The sequence below is a fragment of the Alexandromys fortis genome, unplaced genomic scaffold (genome assembly GCF_014885135.2).
Source record: "Alexandromys fortis isolate MF-2015 unplaced genomic scaffold, M_Fortis_MF-2015_v1.1 scaffold_75, whole genome shotgun sequence".
NCBI classification, from domain to species: Eukaryota; Metazoa; Chordata; class Mammalia; order Rodentia; family Cricetidae; genus Alexandromys; species Alexandromys fortis.
Window position 1 is genome coordinate 3,193,906 of NW_026067956.1, and position 16,420 is coordinate 3,210,325.

A 16,420-nucleotide genomic window follows, 5' to 3' on the forward strand; every position below is an offset into this window, starting at 1 on the left:
AACAAGGAGAAAGGCTTCAGATGGGGCTTTCTCTCTAAGTCCCTCTGACCTCTCCTGTGGATTGTTGTCTTTGAGACAGGGTATCACTATGTAGTCTGGCCGCCTAGCATCCACTATGTAGACCAGGTTGGCCTTGAATCCACAGCAATGCTCCTGCCACTGCCTCCAAAGTACTGGGATTACACAAGAGCACCACCATATGTGGGTCCACGTGACTTGTGCTCTGGCTGGAGTTGTTCGTGCCCACAGCTCTGCCACCCTCGTGGTCCTCATCCCTGCCTTGTCCCGCTGACCCAGGAGTATAAGTACAAATTCAAGGTATCTTCACTGAGGTCAGGCAAGAAGAGTTCCATCACAACCTCATCTAAACTTCTCTAAACAATGACTTCTCTTCGTCATCAGAACCAGGTTGGTCTAGCTGTGGTCACAGAACCACAGGCTAGACCCCAAAATGTTGGAGTACCAGGTCCTCCCAAAATATATGAAGCTGCTCAGAAGGTAGAAGCCAAGAAAACAAAGCCAGGCTTCCTTCCACTTCACAACATAATAACTCAACAGAGAGGGAAATTAAAGTACGGTATGTGTCATTAGCAACCGCAGGTTTGCCTAACCCTCCTTCTTTTGACTGAGTCTCATTTAGTTCAGGGTGGTCTCAGACTGGCTAAGCTGCGGAGGATGACCTTGAACTCCTGAGCTTCCTGCCTCTACCTCCCAAGTGCAGGAATTACAGACTGAGCCACACACCCAGTCTTCATGGCTGCCTTTTAAAAAAAAATCTTTTTTGGAGCCCCGAAAATGTGGGTTTTTTTTCTGAATATTGAATCTGGGCTATAGAAAACTCAGATTCTTGTTGTTACATGGAGTGGCGGGGTTAGCATCTGAGCCTGGGGTCTCTTGCTGGTAGTGCACTACAACACCCAAAGTTTCCTGTCGGTGTCCTCTCAGCTTTGGCGCGGTTCTGCAAAGAACATCACACCATCTCCTTGACTACAGGACTCTTCAGGAGGTCTGCAGTCTGTCCCTCAGTGAGGACTCCTCAGAAGGTCTGCAGTCTGTCCCTCAGGGGGACACCAACTGAAGTGACTATATATTGCCGCTCCCAACGAGGAAAAGAGAGACCCTCTCTAATTTTAAATCAAAACGCCATAAAACGCAGAAAGTATTGTAATAGTTACTCAGGAAAGGAGACACAAAATTACCATCTGGTTCAGCAACTCCACTTTTGGAGATAGTCACAAAAGAAGGGAAAGCGGAGCAGAAAGCAGTGTTTAAACCCTGCTACTCGCAATGGTTAAAAGTCGCAACATCTTCTCCAAGAAAGAGCTCATCAACTGATTATCCAACACCAGATGGTAAGCTCTGAAAACACACATGTAAGTAACATTATACAGACTGTGCAGGCTGTACTTATTATTAGGAATATACATAGGCAGATATAGACACACACACATACACATACACACGTTTGCATGTAACAACAGTTCATGAAAAAGAGGCCATGAATTTGAAAGAAAGCAGGAGGAGGGGATATGAGGGGATTTTGAGGGACAAAGGGGAAGGAGAAAATGATGTAATTACATTATAATCTCAAAAAGTAAAGGAAATCATTCTTTGAGTTGGCAGCAGCCCCAATACCCATCAACAGATGGATGGAGGAATAAAATGTGGTCTGTACACACGGTTCAGTGTCATTTTACCTTAGAGAATGAAGATGCTAGTGTGTGCTACAACATGGGTGAAGTACGAGGACACCGTGCTAAGTGAGACAAGCCAGTGACTAAAGGACAGAAAATGCAGGACACCAGTCATAGGTGGCAGTGGTTATCAAATTCATTTAGGTAGAAGGCAGAAGGGCTTACTGTAGAAACACAGGCTAGACTACAGAATGGTGGGGTTTCAATTCCACCTCCCCCCACCCATTAAGAGCTTCGGGTTTCATGAATGAAGCTGTTTGATCCCCAGTACTGTGTAAACTAAACATGGTAATGCGTGCCTAAAACAACAGGTGGTAGCAGGGTCGGGAATTTCAGGTAGTGCTACTTAGCAAGTTTGAAGCCAGCCTGGGCTGCAAGAGACCTGTTCTCAGAAAGAAGAGGAGAAAGGGGGGAAGGAGGGAGCAGGGACAGGAAGACACATGCCTGCAATTCTAGCACTCAGGCAAGAGTGAGGGAGGAGGCTTGGACATCCAAGGCCAACTTGAGATACACAGTAAAACCTTGTCTCAAATCCAAACTAGGCTGTTGGAGAGATGGCTCCGTGATGAAAAACTTTTGCTGCTCTCCCAAGGGACCAGAGCACCCATATCAGCAGTTCACAACTCCCTGTAACTCCAGCTTCACACACAGATACACATCTGAACACATAACTAAATATTAATATATATTATATATATATGGTAAAAGTGGGGCTGGGGTGGAGTTCAGTGGTAGAGTCTTGGCTAGCACATTCAGGGCTTGTGTTCAACCCCAGTAATGGCAGAGAGAGAGAGAGAGAGAGAGAGAGAGAGAGAGAGAGAGAGAGAGAGAGAGAGAGAGACTGCCGAGGAATATTGTTGTACATAAGCGTCCTTAATGGCACTGAACCCTACAGTGTGAAGTGGTTGAAGCAGTAACTTTTGTGTTTTGTTTATTTTACAACGACAACACTAGAACCCATGTTACCAAAGCACCCCGCTGGTGACAGTTGGCCCACTGGACAGGGAAGGCCTGTGCCTCGTCATGTTCAGCTCACGCTTCAGGAATTTTAATGACCTGACGCTTCGGGGAGTTTTACATGATCATCTTCCTGCGGAATAGTTTCTGCAAGTCATCTGGTGAGGGCAGAGCATAGAGAAAGAGGGCCATAGTGGACACCTTATTCATCACTCTGAAAATATTCATAACAAACTTCTTGGAAGGGAAAGGCAGTCCTGGTTCTTCCGCATCTTCCCCTTTCCCTCCTTTCTCTCCAGCTCATATTTTATTTTCTCCTGGTAGCGCCCTCCCCCCCCCCACCCCGGGCTGGTCTCTTCTGTTCCAGGTTCTTTGCAGATCAGTAATAACTTGTCTGGGTTCTCGCCACTGTACAGGAACTGTTTCAAGGAACTCGGGAAGCTAAGAACTGGGAAATGCATTAAAGTATGCAGGCATTGTGTTTATTCTTCTTGTTATTATTAATACGTTCCTCCGGGAGACACCAACTCCACAGGGGCCATCTACCCTGAGTAAAACCAGAGAGATCTGTTTGCCTGGTTCCCACGGCTGACTCTGTGAACCTTTCTTGGTGCCTAGCCCTCATTCCTGGGTCATTTGGGGGCCAGTGAGGACCCCATGCCTAGGAGTATTCGAGGGGAGCTGTCACCTGGCAGAAGAGTCCTGCTGCATGTGGAAGGAACAATTCTGATGCTATTCCTATGCTGAGAATCCACAAGTTATCACCGATTAGGGGCTCAACTGATGGGGAATCTGATGTGGGTTCTATCCTTCCCTTGCTGTGTCACGTGGCCCGCTCTCTGAGTCTGGTTACCTCAATCAGCATCAGAAGCTACACTCGAGAGGATCCACTGGCCCTGGTGCTAACCAACAGTGTCTAAAACATCCACTGCTTTTCACTGCCATACTAGGTGTTTGGAGAAGGACCATTTTCTAAGGGCAAGCCTGGGGTGCAAAAGCAGGTTGAAGGAGGAGCATTCTCACTGTGCATGGTGATACCCGGGGTGTGTTCCATCTGTGTAGAGTCCTTCAGAGTGACCTTGGGCAGCCTGAGCAGAGCCTCTTGAATGTAGACTTGTTATTAAAAAAAAAAAAAAAAAAAAAAAAAAAAAAGTCCGGTCAGAGCTCTATGCCCGCCAAGCTTCCTTCCACTTCCACACGTACCAACAAGAAAAAGCCAGCCACGGGACTCACTGAATTAATGAATCACTTCTCTTATCTATTTTTGCTGTTATCTAATTCTGAGAGGAAAGCTGGGAGCAGAGGGAGCCGGGAGATGTAGCTCACAACGTCTCCCTCCCACCCGGCTGAAACAGGCTGGAATCTCTGGGCCCCCGAGGCTGATCTGTCCCTGAAAACTGGCCTCCAATAAGCCTGGAAGAGCTTTCTACTCCTGGGTGAGTCACCACCGATTGGCCCTCCTGCCAGGGAAGGCCGGGAGGAGCAGTTGAGGGATGGAAGGACTGTGCGTGGTGAAGAGGAACCTAGAAAAGGAGGGAAGGAAAGGCTTCGTTCCAGTCCTGGGCACCCACCCAGGCTTGGTGGGGTGGGAGTTCTTCAGCTTTCGCCTAGAGGGGAACGAAAGAATTGTTTCAAGGACAACCTGCTGAGGCAGCTTCCTGCTTCTCTCTCTCTCTCTCTCTCTCTCTCTCTCTCTCTCTCTCTCTCTCTCTCTCTCTCTCTCTCTCTTTTCTGTCGCTGTTTTTTTTTTTTTTTGTTGGCTGGCATTTTAGCTTCTCTCTTTCCTGGTTCACTGCCAGAAACTGACATGATGGTGGGCTCCCCTAGGAGAAACGGAGAGAGTGAAGGCAGGCAGGCTGACCCAAGCAGGTGTCACTGGGCCTTTGCTCCCTCCAGTACCAGATCTTACTGCTTTTCCCGGGGTCCCCCTATGGCTACCCGCGTCATCTTAAGGACCCACCGTGGCGAACTCAGGCAAGCCCTTCCCAACCATGCCAGAGTTCCGCACTAATTGTATTGGGTTAGTCGGCAAATGGGTCTTTCTGGATTTGCACCCCCTTTTCTTTGCTCAAGTAAGCCAAGGGTCAGTCAACCGCCGAGTGGGTTTGAATTTTACTGATTCTGGGGTCGGACTTTATTGGGATAAAAGTGGGTCCTGCAGGTGTATGGAAGCAAGCATGTTTTCTCTTCCTGTTCACTCTGCGCGGAGCGGGGGAGAGCCTTGGACTGTGTGTACTTTTGCAGCTGAGGCAAAACTTCCGTCTCCTGCTTCTCAAGACCGAGGTGGTGGGTCTTGAGCGCTATTTGTAGCAGAAAAGCTGAGGAGAGGGCTCAATTTAAAAGAAAAGGAGTCAAGAAAAGGAGGTAGTACTGTCAGGACCCGGCTTAGAAAAATGAAATCGGAGGGCCTTGGAAGAGCTGCAAACAGCCCAGACAGGCAACTTAAGGCTTCCAGACCTCCTCCCCTCGCTCAAAGGTTGACAACAGACATTTGCGCATTTTTGATACTGCTGCCTTTGGTGTTCTTCTGACGTTGGGTAGGATTTCGTAGAAAGTGTCTAGGTTCCCCTGCACTGCTACAAGACGCAGTGCCTGGGCAAAGCAGAGGGTGGGATCTTATTCCTCGGCAGTCAGTCCAGCCCCTCCCCAGCAGCTAGTGCCCACGCCAGCAGTAAACTCAAAAGCTGCCTGGAAACTTAACACCTTCTCCTAGCCTGCATCCCCAACACCTCATTTCCTCTTATTCTTATTCCCCACAAACTCTCCAAAACTAAAGGAAATTCTCAGATTAGCTAGAGAAATGTTTTTGTTTTGTTTTGTTTTTTAAAAAATAGTATCTATAATGGACTCAAGGGAAAAGTTACTGTACAGGGCTTCAAAAATTCTATGAATTCTGGTCACTCGGCTTCGTTGTCCACATTATTGGTATTGCTGCTTAGACGTCTTCAGTGGTTCATTTCTGCTATCTTTATTTTAATAAATCAGTATAGGGTAAACAGTATCTGAACGTTCCCATTTATAAGCTGTATTTTACGGGTTTATTGTCACCAGTTTCGTTCTTCTAGGGACGTGTTCTGAACATGATTTTTGTTATTTTGGATCAAATTTAAGAGGATCTTAAAGACGACTTTCTGTGATTGCCACGGAAGAATTATTCACGAGCTGTTCTTGGTCCCTGTTGTGTCTCTCGGGGCCAATCAAATAAATACCCATTTCCAACGGCTTTCTGCCTAGTTCGGTTTGCACCGGAAGGGAAGTCCTGTTTAGCACCCGTGAAGTCTGGGGAGGTTCGGAGCTGAGAACTGCACTGAGAAAGGGGTTCGGGGCTACAGCCATAAATCTCCAATTGTCTAAACACAACGCTAAGTGGAGATTCGAGGCAATTATCCCAATAATGGGGGAGGGGGCACTTTCACCTGCTTTATCTGGCTCGAAAGTGCGCTGTGGGGGCAAACCCGTGATGTCTTTAGGCCCGGAGGGTTCTCAGCAGTCTCGGAAATTTGGATAGCTTTTCTGTAGGTTCTGGGAAGGAAACTGAGGGAGATTTCTAGAAAGGCTTGAAAGGAGATGGGGGGGGGGTAGTAGGCGGGGGCGCCGCATGACGCCCGGATCCCCGGTGATAAAGGCCCAGAGCAGATCTAAGGTCAACAAACCCAGCGGCGTCAGGCTTGGGCGGAGGGTAGGAAAGCTCAGAGTTGGACGCCAGGAAGAACCAAGATCCAGGCAGCCCGCTAAAAGAAAAAGAGCCGGGGGCGTTAAGCTCCGGATCCGTTGCACCCGAAGAGGGAGTACGGGCCGCCGCTGGGAGAGGCGGCCTTGTCGAGTGTCAGTTTGCGGGTGGAAAGGCCCGCACCACCCAGCGTGTACAAGCGGGTCCCGCTGTGTCACAGGGAGCCCTTGTGCAAACCCCGCCACCAGTAAGGCTTCGAGAGGATCAGAAAGTGACACCCTTTTAAAGGGAAGGGTGCAAAGTGAGGGGACCTCATTGCTCAGCACACATAAATGTCCCCAAGTGAGAGAAGTTAGTATCATTAATGTCAAATCTATCCTTGTTACGCGGCGCTAGGCGGCTTACAAACACCTCTTGTATCCTTGTTTGCGTTGTTTTTTGTTTTTTGTTTTTTTTTCACTCACGGTAGAAGTAGGAGAAAGATAGGATATGCCCAAAGTCAGCCTCAAGAGAGGCTTTGTCTAGTCACTAAGGGACTTCAGAGAAAGTCTCCCCTCGAGGAGATCAGGAAGCCCGCAGGGAGCGTGGCCCTGGAGCCTGTAAATTGCTCTACTTGCCCCCGGGCTCCTGGGGTTCGTTTGACCTACCCACTGTGGGCCTGAGCTGTCAAGGCAAGCCAGGTGGCCAGGTGGCCAGGTGGCCAGGTGGCCCGAAGTGGCTCAGAGCAGGCTCTTCCGCTAGGTTTGGAGAATCCCCGCAAACGGGTTAACGTTCCCGCGTCTGGCTCACCACTTAGCTCTCCGTGGTAAAATCCGAGGCCGGAATGCTTGGATTGCGTTTCTGGCCCGTGGCAGCCCAAGTCACTTGGGTGGGGAAAGTGGCACTCGAATGTGCCAAGGCTAGAGAATACTAGCGGGTCCGCTTCCTCACGTACAGAGTTGGTGGGCTAGGGAGGTCGAGCTACCCATAGGTTCCAACCAAGGTCACTCTTGTGACAGGCCTGGGCCGTCGTCGCCTGAGACTCCTTAGCGGAACAAATCCAAAGGGCCAGATGACTTGGGACCACAAGGAGAGCGGGCAGTGTGCCTGCTGCTTACGGTGCCTCTCCGGAGTCGCTTGCGGTATTTAAGACCTCACCTGCAGGCATAGCCATCGCCATCTAAATGGAGAAACTCCTAGGAAGCCTAGGACCCATTCCATGAGGACCCACTCAAAATGGCTCGGTGGGAGCCTGCTCCCACGGAAAGGAAAGGAGAGAACTGTACATTTAGAGCTGATGTAGGTCAATGGTAGAGCGATTGCCAAGCTCTCCCCTCAAAGTTATATGTGCGCCTAATTTGACTATTCTCAGTACCCCTATGGAAAACATACAATGGAGGGTCTTAGCCACCCCTGGCTCCAAGACGCTGTGCGCATTTTCATTCCCGTCTTTTCGCAGCCAAATGTGGAGCAATATTGAGGAAGTGACAATTAAGACCTTAATACGAGGGTTCGGAGTGTCCGAGGCGGGTGGTGGGTGAGTGGCCAGAGAAAGTGGGCTTCAACTCAGTTCTTGGTTCCTGGCTTTGACAAATCCAGAGCAATCATTGAAAGTGTAAATTTCTTCAACTTCGGGGAGTCTGGTCCATTTGGGAAAGCCGCCGCATCCCTCTCTAGCACCAGCTCAAGGAAAAAAAGGACCATCTCCAGTCACTCCTCCTTCCACTCGCGTCCCGTATCTTACAAAAACTCCACCTTAGAGAAATGCCTGGCAGAGCCAGGCTGAATGCTGGAGTGGTAGCGCAATCCCCCTACCCCTGAAACCCCTAAGCAGCTAGCTGCACCACCGCGCACAAGGCTGTACTTGGGCTGGGTGGGCGCTGGCACTCCTCCCTTGACCCGACGCTGTGGTTTCATTGCACCGGGAAAGGTGCCTCTAGCTCCGCGTCGCAATTGTCATTCTTAGGGGTGTCTTTATTCCTGCTGTTGATCGCTTGACCTGGTTTTCTCATTTCCATTCCTACCTTCCCCCCCTCCCCCTCTCTCTTACTTTCTTACCTCTCCCCCACCCCGTTCTTCCCTACCCCCAATTCTCACTCTCCTCTTCTAACTTTGTTCTATAATTTTCCGGTTTCTTATTAATGAAAATTCTCTTCCCTCACTTGCCCCTCTTTTTTCTAATTTTGCTCCTTTTTACTCCCTGCCAATTACCTCCAAACACACTGGCTGCCATTAAATTTCCCTCAGGGACTTACTGGGCCTTTCCACTTCCAATGGGACACCATCCTTGCTCTTTAGAATACATTTGTCTTGTTCATTTTCATGAGTTACTCCCCTTGCATTGGGTGAATCAAAGGTCTTCCAATGGTGAATTGTTATTTCTTTTTCAATTTTTGAACACCAAACTCCATAGCAGCTAATTCGTTTGCCCTTGAGGAATTTCTGAAGCCACTACCTCTAAATAGCTATAAAAAATAATGTTTTTCCGAAGACTCCACAGTAAGTTTTTTTTCAAAGTGGGCTGTAATATAAACCGAGGCCAGACGCTCTATCCTGTCACAGTATGTATTATGGCTCCAGAGATTTAGCAGGAAAAGGACAGGCTGCAAGTGTAACTCCTTGGTCACCAGCTAAGATTATATTTGCTTTCTGTTAAATCTCGGCGGTTCTATCAGAATAATGATAGAACAATTAGCAGTTCTTTGTAGATAAATAATGATTTTTGAGTGCCTATTGTTTGCTTTATGTAGGATCTGTTGTTAGACCACACATACATGAGGAACATTTTTTATAGAAGAGTCTTGATAATAGACGAATTGTCCTCTCAGAAACTGACTCGAGGCAGAGAAATTAGCCTCTAAATCGAAAAAAAGGAAATCTGTGTGTGTGTGTGTCTGTCTATCTGTCTGTCTGTTTTTTTGTTTTTGACACAGGGTCTCACTATGTAGCTTTGGCTGTCCTGGAACTCACTCTATAGACCAGGCTAGCCTCAAACTTGCAGAAATCCTCCTGCCTCTGCCTCCCAAGTGCTGGGATTAAAGGAGTGCACTACCACCGCCCAAAAAAGGAATTTTTTTCTCTTAAGAAGAAAACAAAAAAAATCATTAACTCTTAAAACAAATCTATAACAAACTTTAAAAAAACAAGATTATTAGCCAAACGTGGTGCCTCTCCTCATAATCCCAGCACCAGGGAGACTGGAACAGCAGCATCACCATGGTTTTGAGGCCAGCCTGGGTTACAGATTAAGGACCATCCCTTCTCCAAAACACCAAAACCAAAAAGGAAAGGAAAAATCAATAACGGAGAGATATTTGACATAGGAAACTTGGGCGGTGGGGAAAGCCAAGTGTGAGTATGAACACTGTGCCCTGTCTCATGATTTGAAACAGCAAAAACGAAGAAAGTTGGGCTCAATGCTGGCAGTCTTAGACCCCGGCTTGGACAAAAACAGAAAGGGTTATGGGGGAGGGGCGTCTCAAAGCATTTCTGGACCCTTAATGTTGAGAACAGAATCTAGAATCTAAGAGTTTCTATCTTCCTCCTGAAACCTCACTGACAGCAGCGACCCACCTGACCAGGAACTACTCAGGGAGTGGGGAAGACTTGAGATTTGGGGGAAGTGAAAGGGCCTTGGTGTTCGTCACTTTCTTAGCAAAGTCTCTGGTTTTTGTGCCTTCCTGGTTCCCCAGCTTTCGACCACCACCACCACCACAGCTGGGGTTTACTTCAACTGTGATAACGGAAGGGCTGCTATCTAATCTGGTCAGCAGCAAGAACAATCCATTAGCCCTCAGTATTTAGCATTTATCCGGAGTGGGGGGAGGATGGAGAAAACTGTGCTTCTGGGTCCTACTGCATGCCATTGGGGATGGGGAAATGAATGAAACTAAAACTCACCAATGAGATGGTGTGTCCTGATTCTGGATAAATGACGTTTCCGCCCGTTGTCATACCTCTTTGAGTTGGAGAGACAGCTTTTCTTTTAAAGAGATCTGTATGCTTTTACATTCTTACTTAACTAAACATCCGAAAGACACCTTAAAATTCCATTTTTCAGCAGTGTTCCTTGAGAGAGGCCGCAGAGTCATAAGTCCATCCACCCATTCTCTCGTTCACTCATTCAGCAAACATTTGTGAAGCTTTACCCCGTGCCAGACATTGTGCCTTGTACTGACAGGCTAAGTTATTTGCCTAAGATGAGGGTTATGCTGACGACTGGGGCGGGACCCTAAATCAACTATTGCAATCCCATGACTGTTCCTCTCCCCCAAGGCATACAAATCAGAGACGTGGGGAGTGGAGAAGGTTCCAGAGGTTATCTGGTCCAGCCTTCCATTCAATGCAGGAATCCCCTCCCCAAACCGCTGCTGATCAGACCCCTGCCTCTGCCCTCCACCAGTGCAGGGAGCTAAGAGCCGCCTTCTGGGAGTCCCCTTTGAAAGAATCACAGCAGTCCAAGGTCCTCAGCAAGATCTAGGCTTGTTCTTGCCTAAGTTCAGAGTGCCAACCCCTTTCTGCTCCTGTGACTCTGCATCTTGGCAACTTGTACTCCAAGAGCCAGAGGTTACTAATTCTCCTGCCCAAGCGCCATTGCTCTCCTTCTGTTCTGGAAATGGAAATTCCTGGGATGTTGGCACTGCCCCCTTGAAACTTGAAAACGTGATGGACCTTGGCCAAGCTGCTTTTCTTCAGTACCCACAGGAGATGTATGCTGCCAGGTTAGATAAAACACTGGGCAGTGGTCAAACAACGTCCAGCACCTGGATTCTAAACCCAATACACAACTCAGAGTGACAAGCTGAGTGACCTTCGAGAAGTTCTTTCTGTAGCATATCCTAGAAATAAACTGCATGGATGCTCTCGGTAGCTGAGCCTGCCACCTTTTGCCAAGATAAAATTGATCTCCATAAGTTGTCTGAGGTCACAGAAAGCAATTCATGGACACAAGGAAAATTCTGGAAGTTTTCCCATCACTTTCCTGGCTGGTAATCTTAGGCAAATTATCTAAAATGTCTGTGCTTCAGTTCTCTGTATTTTAAAGTCCCTCCCCAAACCGGAGCCTGCAGACAAGCCTCCAGGTCCCTAGTCGATACAGTAAAAGCAGTCAGCTGGACATCAATAGCTTCCATGTCTTTCTTTCTCTCTCTATTTTGTCTTTTTTTCTCTAAACTTACGACTTACAAACTCTTTAGATATCAAATATGCTTAATAAGAAGTGGACATTTTCCTAAATCAACGACTATATCTTTAGCTATCTTATCGGGAGCTGAGTGCCATGGGAAGCGCTGTGGCAACTGTGGCTGTGGGCTTTTGGAAGGCTACCGGTCAGTCTCCAAGCAAATCCCTGTGATTCTGTGCCTCACGTTTTTCCACCAGAAGACATGCACCCTAAGGACTGCTGAGAGTCCTATGAGAAAAATGCATTAATAACTAAATCTTAGGACTTGGCAGTCACACCTCAGAAGTGTAGTTAGCAAAACAAAAATTGATAGCAACCTGCGCTGTAAACAGAATTTATTTCATAAGTGACTAAATCCATAATGTGGTTATCGCTATATTTTTTTAAATGTTTCATTACATAGCAAAGTCTCATGGGAGCTTATTTTTATATTTTTCTGATTGTTTGCTAGCCATGATATTCCAACCCTGGGCCTCCTTCATGCCAACTATGTGCTTAACCACTGAGCCCTACTTTTAAATTAAAATGGATTGGGAACCACTCTTTAGAATGTAAAACTCCCTTGAGAAGACTGAATGAATTAGAATGTTCTTAATGGTTCTTTCTACAGGAGGGGTTAAAAGTGGGGCTTTCTGTTGTTATGCTTTTTGTATTTTCAAATGAGAATAATAGACCTGTGCTTATTTCAAATTTGAAAGAAAAAAAAACTGTTTTAGAAGAAATGGGTCAGGCTTCCTTAGATCTTTATGACTTAGCCAAGTGGTGGTGGAGCATGTCTTTATCCCAGAGGCAGAGAGGCAGGAGGATTTCTGTGAGTTCGAGGCCAGCCAGGTCTACAGAGTAAGTCCCTGGAGAGCCAAGGCTACACAGAGAAACTCTACCTTAGGGGGAATAATTTTAAAAAGATCCTTGGGGCTGTTTTCAGGACAAAGGCTATATGGGCCCCCAACTCAACGTGGTCAGATTATAAAATAGTCCCAGAGACTTCCTGCCTGCTGAGGTTCCTGCCAGAAGGGATGATTGCTTCAGAGGCCTCCCTCCCCCTCTAGGGAGGCCCAGGCCTCTAGACAGTCGCGAATCTCTGCTACAGCCTTGAGTTTCTGAAACCGACATCCCTCTGTTCTGGTCACTTTTCCTTGGACTCATACTCCCTTTGCTGGCAGGAAGATTTGGGGATGCCGAGCCAGGTGCTGGGCCAGCTGGGAAGTCAAGCTGATTAGCCCAGCCTGGGAAGAGGAGGAGGATGCTTTGGGGGTTGAGGGGAGGTTAAACTTTGAGCCAGGGCCAAGAGGCCAGGGATGTTCAGAAAGGAAGGCCTTGGTGAAGACCAGAGAATTACAGCCAGAACTTCAGAGACCAAAAATGCTTCAGGGTAACTAAGCACCAGGTGCCACCAGGTGCCTTTCTTTTCTGACTTTGAAATCTCTTAGCAATTTCCAGAGGCCAGCAGTCCTCTCCCTCTGCAAGCAAAATGTGTGTGTGTGAGGGGGGGGGGGTAGGTAACAAAAAGAATGAGCAAAGGAAATCCCACCAAAAAATATTGCAGTGTGGATCCTGCGAAACTAAAAAAGCTTTAAAAGATCACGTGCTGTTTGCTATGTCAAAGTAACATGCATAGTGGGTGAAAACACAAGCCACAGGTACTACCCTTATCCCTGGCTCCTTAACTAGTATTGTGGTGACTAGGCTGTGCCATGTACTTGCACGGGCTGTGAATGACACTTGGAGCATCTTTCTCCAAGTTTTCAACTTTTTTTTTTTTTTTTTTTTTTGTAACTTCAGGATCAGCCAGTGGCTAGATGGTTCCTACAAATCGCAGAATTTTAGGTTTCTGTGGTGTAGTTTTGACCCTATCTCTGTTCTAACCCTTCCCCATCTCTGCTAAGGTAAGCAAGACCCAGCCAGACTATAGCCATCATGAGTCCCCTTTCCGGAGTCTCATGGAGGGGGCAAGATCCAGAAGCTTTTGCTGACAGTCCCAAATTTGTAAGTGGCCAATTCTATCCCATATTTACAAAAAGAACCAAACCCATAGCAAGAAGCATTTGTATGACCCTGCAATGCAACATGGGATACCATGAAGCAAGAAGAGCTAGGTTGGCAGGGCTTCTATCTCCCTGGCCCTTGGAAAACAGACTAAGCACCTCATTCCTATAGCTGGTGTTGCCGAGTCTGTGAGTCAGTGTGGACCCTGACTGCTACTACAGTACCAGCCCAGGTTTCTTATTAAACAACCACAGACCTCAGGGAAACTGCCTAGGCACCCAATCTTTACGTGATAATAAAATCATTTTCATTTGTAATCATGGAGAACAGGGGACTTCTAAAAAGCCCTTTCCCCTGCTCTGCTTCCAGTGCTAAATCCCACGGTACTAGCCCCCTCATCTCTGCATTGAGAATGGTATTGACGTTTTTAGCGGATCCAAGTGCTTTCAGGAATGTATTATATTTGCCCCTCTCAGCAGCCCTCTGGAGTAATCAGTGTGGGTATTACTGTGCTGGTTGAGGAAACTGAGACTCGGGGTTGTCCTGCCGAAGGTCACATCACTAATAAGTAACAGAATTAAACTCTAATGCTTGCTTTAACTACCCCAAACGGCCTCCCCACCCTCCATGATGCCTGAGATCAGATGGCCCTTATCAACTGCTTTGTAATTGCTCTAATAGGGGTTATCAGGATCCCTTATTTTGCCTATCCCAAAATCAGGGAGTTAAAGAATAGCAATAGCACAGTTCTAGGCTCCTAGGGCTGGTAGAGCCCTTCCCCGACCCACCCTTTTCACAGGTGTGGCCCAGAGGGGTTAAAGTGATCTGTCAAAGGTCAGCCAAGTGTAAGGGGAGAATGACCAATGTCATTTTAAAAAATTAGCTAAAAGAACTGCCTACCAAGCCCATTTTTATGGCTTATTTTAAGCAAGTTAATGAATATACCAGGCACAGCTTTAACCCCTACTGAGCAAATGCTGACACTCGTTTATAGATCGAGCAGATAAGTAGCAATAAGGAATTATTCGTCTCCCATTTATCATCCAGCCTCTACAAGTACAAGTTATAAAGTGAAGCAAATAGCAGTTTCAGACCCCACACAGGTGAGGACAGAACGGCTAAAAATTGCGTGGTCTACAAAGTTGCTCATTTAGAGGGTGTCTGGGCCCCGGGTCACGTGGGGCAAGAAAAAGGAAAATATTCAGGGGACTTACATGCATTTCACAAACAGGCTGTAAAAATTAATCTCTTGGGGAGCACGTGCCATGTCGTACGTGTGGAGGTTGGAGGTCACCTTCAAAGGGGCAGTTCTTGCTTCTCACTACGTGGGTCCTGGATACAGAGCTCAGACCCTCGGACTTGGCAGCGAGTCTTTTTACCGGTTAAGCCATCTTGCCAGCCCAGATGTGTTTTGTGATTCTTATATAAAGCTCAATATTTGGTTTCCATATGAATTCAGTCACTAACTCATTCTTCAAAGTACTATTGAGCACCTACTACATGCAGAGCACTGTGGGGAATTACATTATTAATTACCAATTATTTCTATTTCTGTTACCTTTTAAATTCAATGGGATGGAAGGTATACAAATGCACACACCAGAATCTCATTCTCATGAGCCTTTGGGATGAACAGCTTGTATAATGGGTCAACTGGAGTCCGAGGAAGGTGTGCCTGGGAATGACTAGAAAGAAAGAAAAGGCTGTCTGTCAAGTCTAATGGAGACACAGCCTTGTTACAAGTCTTCTGTCCCCAAAAAAATGAAGTATGAAGGGGTTGGGTGACATCAGAGCTAGAAGTGAAACCACGAATTGATAGCCTCAACCAAGAACCTAATCCCAAAGGCCATGAAACACCAACAGCCTAGAAGACAGCAGATGGAATCTGTCCACTCATTATTATCACATTTGGGGCATGCGTTGAAAAACGAGTACACTTGTTGTGGGGGAGCACTGGTGAATTCGCATGCGCTATTCAGAAAACTGGTTTGCCTTTTTATTTATTAATTTTTTTATCAGTCCCAGTTCACCAATAGTAGACCTCAAGCCCAAAGTTCAACATCAATAGCAGAGCAGCCACACATCTAGTAAGTGACTTAGCTCCCAGCAGCCATGAGACCCCACATCAAGACACCACCACGTGACTCTGTTCGCTTGCCCAGTGTCTGGCCTATGTGTTCAGACACATGACCACTGACTCTACTGGAAAGAGAACAGGGAAAATGTTTGCTCAAAACCCCAGACTCACTTGGCTCAGCAAATTCAAGTAACTTACACAGAGGCTGAAAATACAAGTGCGTGCTAGTATCCCTTGGGCCTGTCTCAGGCCACACAGGACACTGTGTCACCTGTGGGTCAACAATGAGAAGGGGAACAAGGCGGATCCAGATGCCTGGGTGCTAATGACTTCCCTGCACCCATTTTCTTTATCACGAGCATTGGAATATGTATTAATCCACAGGACTATTGGAAGCTAATCTAGGAATATAATACAGGTCTGATTTTGGAATGGCTTGAACTCAGTCTAAGGTGGGCATAGGATGCTCATGAATCTTTATAAAACCTTCCCAGAAGCTCCATGACTGACTGGGCCAGATTAGTGGGCCAGCTCTTTGAAAGGGATGAAAGCTAAACTAGGTTCCCTGGCCTTCAGGCCCATGCCCCAGAAGCCAGAGCTGCCCTCCTCCCCTAGAGGTTACATAAAAGTAAAGAATATTTGCTCTTTGGATGCTGAAATGAAAAAGCAAGTTGATGACCACTCCAAGACCCCTAGTTTTGGCCAGCAACAGTCCTAGCTATGGTACCAAAAAAGTCAGTGACTAAGGAAAATCTTGTAGGCCCACACGGGCCCCAACAAGTCTGCAGTCCTCTCTGGGTGCTATTTACATCATTGGGATTGGACAGAGCTCCACAGTAAGGCTGGAGAGGCTGGCTCAGAACTGATAAGTGGGC

The 16,420-nt window shown here is 47.1% G+C and overlaps 1 protein-coding gene across 2 annotated transcripts in view; it reads left to right on the forward strand.

Moving 5' to 3' along the window:
- Positions 1-3,859: 3,859 nt before the first annotated feature.
- Gata4 (GATA binding protein 4) overlaps positions 3,860-16,420 on the forward strand; it is a 69,464-nt gene continuing 56,903 nt past the window's right edge. The window contains exon 1 of one of the 2 annotated variants that reach the window (XM_050152127.1): positions 3,860-4,087. The gene's annotated coding sequence lies outside the window, so the exon portion shown is untranslated. The remainder of the gene's footprint in view (positions 4,088-16,420) is intronic. The other variant, XM_050152131.1, reaches the window with a different exon arrangement.